At 42.0% G+C, this 6129-nt stretch overlaps 1 long non-coding RNA gene across 1 annotated transcript; it reads left to right on the forward strand.

The window, feature by feature from the left end:
• The first annotated feature begins 4202 nt into the window (after positions 1-4202).
• Positions 4203-5217, forward strand: LOC129718346 (uncharacterized). Its single transcript, XR_008726878.1, has 3 exons — positions 4203-4509; positions 4720-4791; positions 4993-5217. It is a non-coding gene; the product is annotated as an uncharacterized LOC129718346 (long non-coding RNA).
• The last annotated feature ends 912 nt before the right edge of the window (positions 5218-6129 follow it).

Here is a 6129-nt window from a genome sequence, read left to right on the forward strand (position 1 = left end):
CGCTTTCCACCCCAGCTTTTACGGGGCCGATTTACCCGGCGGGCGGTGTAGCACTGGGGTACTTTACCAAAAGGGGGTTCGATTGAGTGGAAATAAAATTGTTTAACACACAAATAAATAAATAAGAAATAAATAAAATAAAACAAAATAAATAGAAAACAGAAAAGAAGACCTAGCACTAACCTACTCTTCCGTCCTCCTCACCGACTCGTCGCAATGGCGGGTTGGTGAACTCAAGCCGTTGGCCGTGAACTAATTAGGCTGCTGGCCTTGTGGATGCGTTGTGACCGTTTTGTCCGAAGAATCAATTTCTGCCACTGCACGACGTCTGAAGCTTAACCGCAATAAAAGCCGCTCTCAGCTTGATTTGATGCGGTCGGCGGTATTGATGCATATCACTTTTTTCATCCAAGAATTTCGCGGGACGACACTTAACGCTTCACTCGTCACAATTATTTTTCGGCGGACAAAAACGCGACTTTTCTTTTCGGCGGTCTAGAGCGATCTCTCGAATCAAAACACCGCCTGACGTTTCTGCTCGATCGCGTTTCCGGGTTCCAAACCCACACAACCGCACTTGTTTTTCTTCGCCGTTAATACACCTCTCTTTTCCAACGCGGGAGGAGAGACGAGACCTTATTTCATTTCACTCGCGATACAATTAACACCGAAAATTAAAAACCTAAATACTGGGACACCTATCACAAACTTCTAAATAAAATCTAACGAATAAACTACGATTTAAAATTAACATGCAGTGGCGAGTATGTTGCTTGCCACAACAACAAAAATCAAAACAAAACTCCTACACACTAACAAGCAACATATCTCTTCACGCTCGGCGTTTATCACACAAATTTGGGTTAATTGCAACCTCGAGGGTTGCAATCTCGCCCACACCGAGGAGAAAAAAAAAATGTCTACATTTTTTTTAAACTGATCCTTAAATCCCAATCACCGATACAATAATAAATAACGAGTTAAAATTAATAAATAATATAAATAAATAGATTAACATGCAAAATAAAATTAAACTACACTACAAACTCTTTCCACAATTCAATAAACATGTCACAATCAGGTATATGAATCGACGCGGCATATTATAAATCGGTGCTTCGGCTTCAAATCTGTCTACAGGTCAAGAGCTGGGCCTTACCAACGAGTGGCAACAGCTCACCATTCTCCCATTCAGGTGTCAATGGGTAAACTAAGGTATCCATCCTTGACCACGACTTATCAGGATCAGCATTCCGCCCCTAAAATTCTGCAAATCACCTTGGGCCATTCGCAGCGGAACGCGTGTTATTATCTTTTTGATCCAGTTTCAGTATTCATACCAACTCTACAATTACGGTTTCAATCCATTCCCAAATTCATCTTAAGTGAATCACACATCCATTAACATTTCGGCCCGCGTGGACAAAACATTTGTATAATCCCGCAAGCGGTCGAAATTAAACCTACTCCCTCCAAATACTAAAACAACCGGACAACACAGGACGCTCAGGTTGGTCTTTATCGCATCAAGAATGACTCGAAAAGAGTCAAATCTAGAAAATCTATAACGAGCGACTTAGCAGAGTGATTGAGATCAATCAAAGAAATAGTTATCGGTTTCCGTTATACTCTACTAAATTTTTTGGAAATAAATATTGAAATTCCGTCCGCAAATATATATTTCGACTGTGACGTACAGTCTTCCTCAGTGCTTATGTGGACTGGTAAAGAGCAAAGCGTAAATCCTGTTTTTTTATTTGTAGTAGGTAAAAATGAAAATTTAGCACCCTTAATTGGAGTTAGGTAGGGAATTATGCGGTCGATTGTTTACCGTACCATGTCTGGGGTTTTTGGGAAGCAGATTGAATAGCCATGAGGGGTGATTACCTGCGTCTTTATTGAGAAGCGTGCATGAGTGTTGTTTATAAATTTCTAAACTTTCAGCTACGTCTAATTTCCATAAATTATTAACGGGGCGGAGGAGGTGAATGTTATCCGAAGTTAGTGGATGTTCCTCGTTAAAAATATGTTCAGCCACTTTTGATTTGTAATGGTGTGGTGGGGCATAAATTTTCAAGTCGATCAGTAAAGAGCACCGGAGATTTCGTTGAAAATTTAAGATCCTTACGGCCTTATTTCCTAGCGTTCCAGTGAATGAAACCTTAAACCTTTTAGAGGACTGGCTTCTTTCCCAATATTTTGATAATACTTGGAAAAAGAAAGTTGACAGTTTGTTGAAACTTTCACGCCTTTGCATGAAAGAAAACTACTTCACATTTCGTGGTAAATTTTACAAACAGACTAAAGGGGCACCAATGGGGAATCCTCTTTCTCCCTTTCTATGTGAGCTCTTCATGGCAAATATAGAAAGTACATTAGAGAAGAGGAACATCTTACCGATTCGATGGTGGAGGTATGTGGATGATATTTTTTGTATTTTGAAAAGGGCGGATCTTGAAACTTTTTTCATATCCCTTAATAATACCCATAAAAATATAAACTTAACAATTGAAAAAGAACTTAACAACAGACTCCCTTTCTTGGACGTCGTTGTAGTCAGAAAGTCTACGGACTTGGAATTTGAAATTTATCGGAAACCTAAGAATACAAAACGGGTAATACCAAACACTTCAAACCATCCCTTCCAGCATAAAATGGCATCCTTCCATCATATGATCCACCGCATGGAAACTTTACCTCTAAGTGAAGTAGCCAAGCAAAAGGAACTGGAATATATTTTCGAAATTGCTAAACTTAATGGCTACAATGAAAGTATCATTCAAGCCATTGTTGATAAAAAAAGCGTGCTCAAATTCGGAAATCTTTTACAACACTACCCCAATAACAGAAGATCTGAAAAGGGTAGCCGTTGAATATGACGTTAACTTGACACGCCCACTTCGTTCAAAATTTAGAAAATTTGGGATGGATATTGTCTACACTAGTAGAAATACCCAACTCAAAACAAAATTAGGGTCTACCAAAGACCCTATTGATACCCTGAACAAAGCTGGAATCTATAAAATTGCATGCAGTCACTGTGACATGGTTTACATTGGACAAACTAAACGTAACCTAGGGATACGTTTCAAAGAACATTTCGCAGAAGTGACCAAAGCAAGTAAAGTTTCAACAAATGCCCCACCACACCATTTCAAATCAAAAGTGGCTGAACATATTTTTAACGAGGAACATCCACTAACTTCGGATAACATTCAGCTCCTCCGCCCCGTTTATAATTTATGGGAATTGGACGTAGCTGAAAGTTTAGAAATTTATAAACAACACTCATGCACGCTTCTCAATAAAGACGCAGGTAATCACCCCTCATGGCTATTCAATCTGCTTCCCAAAAACCCCAGACATGGTACGGTAAACAATCGACCGCATAATTCCCTACCTAACTCCAATTAAGGGTGCTAAATTTTCATTTTTACCTACTACAAATAAAAAAACAGGATTTACGCTTTGCTCTTTACCAGTCCACATAAGCACTGAGGAAGACTGTACGTCACAGTAGAAATATATATTTGCGGACTGATATTCAATATTTATTTCCAAAAAATTTAGTAGAGTATAACGGAAACCGATAACTATTTCTTTGATTGATCTCGAAAAGAGTCGTTTGAGCAAGACCTTGGGAATTAGTCTATTTCGTTCTGATTCCTCTCGGAATCAGAAGAATGATCCTGACGCCAACACATTAAAATAGACGTAAAAACAGGTTAAAATTGGACAAATAATAATAATAAATAATTAAAATCGAATTAAAACATTATATTTCATGCGGTGTTGTGATTTTGGTATGAAGTTAACGTGAAGATTTTGCCCAGTGTCTTCTGACTAAGCGCTACGCACAACAACAGTGAGTGGGCTAACTTCACGCGCTCCCTCACTGAGAAGTGTCACAAGGAACAGAATGGAAATGATTCCCTTGATGACGTTACTCAGTCGGGAGGGGAAAAGAGAATGACAGAAAACAGTAAATAAAAACAAATCGGTCGCGACGTCGCGATTCGCCGCGGGCCGCGAATTTTATTCGTTTTCGTCGATTTTGGGGGTTTTCGTTCCGAAAACGCCCTCGGTCGTGTGTTTGAGTCCTTCCCCTGCAGAAGGAAGAGACTCCAACGTGTAAATTCCCGCTGAAGAGGGGCAAAAGTGTTTATTTTTTATTCCCCAAATGGGAATGAGGAATCTTCCCGACGATGGGAATAGTGTAAGGTTTTTTTTAATGTTTCCCAGCCTACAAGCGGCTGGTTCACCGTGTTGGCAAGTGTCACGGTAAACAGAAAGTGGTGTTCGCTGCAACCGGAGCAGCTATATGGAATTTCGACGCTGGCAGTACAGGTGACCCGTACCCAAACAAAGGGATTCGACATCAACCTATGCCACGGGGAAAAACTGACTACGCGGGTTTAATAAGATTCGCCGGCCAGAATCCGAGATTCTTCCCATTCGAATCGACCAACTCATAGGAAGAAACACCGCGCCGACGAAGAACTTTCGCGGGTAAGTATTGTGGTCCGAGTTTAGCATTATAGTTAGCAGCAGCGTCCGATTGTTTTAAATTTCGACGGTAAACAAGTTGCCCCTCTTCAAAGGGTTTCGCAAGTTTACGGTGTCGCAAATTATACTGATGACGGACGTTGTCGCTAGCTTTTGCAGATTTTTGACCACAATTTCCCGAATCTTCGCCAACCTTTGGTGTCTTACTTTCAGATCGTCGTCTGAAGCGCCTGAAGTTCGACTGAAGTCATCTCCCGAAGCCATTTCTTCACCATGGACAATAAAGTAAGGACTAAACCCGGTCGAACAGTGGGTAGTTGTATTGAGAACCCGCTCCACGTCGGAGATGTGGAGGTCGCATTCCAGCTGATCTGTGCGAGCGTAAGCTCGAATAGCGGTATTTACCGATCGATTAACTCGTTCGACCGGGTTCGCTTGTGAGTGGTACTTGGTATTCAACCAGTGTTTAACCCCTTTTTCTTTCAGGAAATGACCAAACTCCTTCGACACGAAGGTGGAAGCGTTGTCGCTCAGAAGAACTTCAGGACACCCGTGACGATTAAACCACTGCTCCCGAAGAATGGAACAAAGGGAGCTGCTTTGGATTTTCCGGACAGGGGCCAACATGACGTATTTGCTAAACACGTCTAGCACAACAAGCAGGTGTTGGTTTCCCCGTTTACTTCTTGGGAGTGGGCCAATATAGTCCACCGAAATCATTCTCCACGGTGAGTTTGATATTCGGGCTTGCCATAGTTCAGGCTGGACCGGAACAAAAGGAGCTTTTATCTCCTTGCAATTTTCGCACTGCTGCAAATATTTTCTAATTTGCGATGCCATACTTGGCGAGAAGTAGCGAAGCTTAATTTCATGAAGGGTTTTTTCAAACCCCACGTGGAGAATATTTTCGTGCGTCTTCTCAATGATATCGGGACGACATTCCGGAGCTAGGATCAGCTTCCAACCGAAACGCGAGTCGCAAGGAACATCCTCATCTTTGACGTATTTGTACAGTTGACCACCTTCGACCTTAAAGTCACAGTAATCATCAGGGTTTTCGATTACCTTGGATTTTAAACTGCAATACCAATCAGACTTTGTCACCGCCGAGATTTCGTTCACGGCACGAGACAAAGCGTCAGGGACGACGTTGTCTTTGCCCTTACGATGCTCGATAGTCATATCGTAGAGTTGAAGCTCCAAACTCCAGCGGCTCAGACGGGAACCAGTCTTCCACTTGGTTTGCATAATCCAGGTAATCGCTGAGTTATCTGTGACCAGTCGAAAGTGGTAACCTTCCAAATAGCCTCGGAAGTTTTCCACTGCCAAAACGACCGTAAGCCCCTCCTTTTCGGTGGCATGGTAGTTCCGTTGCGGTGTAGTAAGCTTATGAGAGAAGTAAGCTACTACTTTCTCGCCATCGGGATGCTGTTGCGCAAGCACTGCTGCCACTGCAGTGTCGCTCGCATCAGTTTGGAGGATGAATTTCCTCGAAAAATCCAGTGAAACCAAAACTGGTGGAGTGATCAATTTCTCCTTGATCTCAAGAAAAGCCTTTTCGGCTTCGGTGTTCCAGCTAATCTTCTTCGACTTCGTTTCGAGCAAATCTGTAAGCGGCGCCGT

The sequence above is a fragment of the Wyeomyia smithii genome, chromosome 1, assembly GCF_029784165.1.
Source record: "Wyeomyia smithii strain HCP4-BCI-WySm-NY-G18 chromosome 1, ASM2978416v1, whole genome shotgun sequence".
Taxonomy (NCBI): Eukaryota; Metazoa; Arthropoda; class Insecta; order Diptera; family Culicidae; genus Wyeomyia; species Wyeomyia smithii.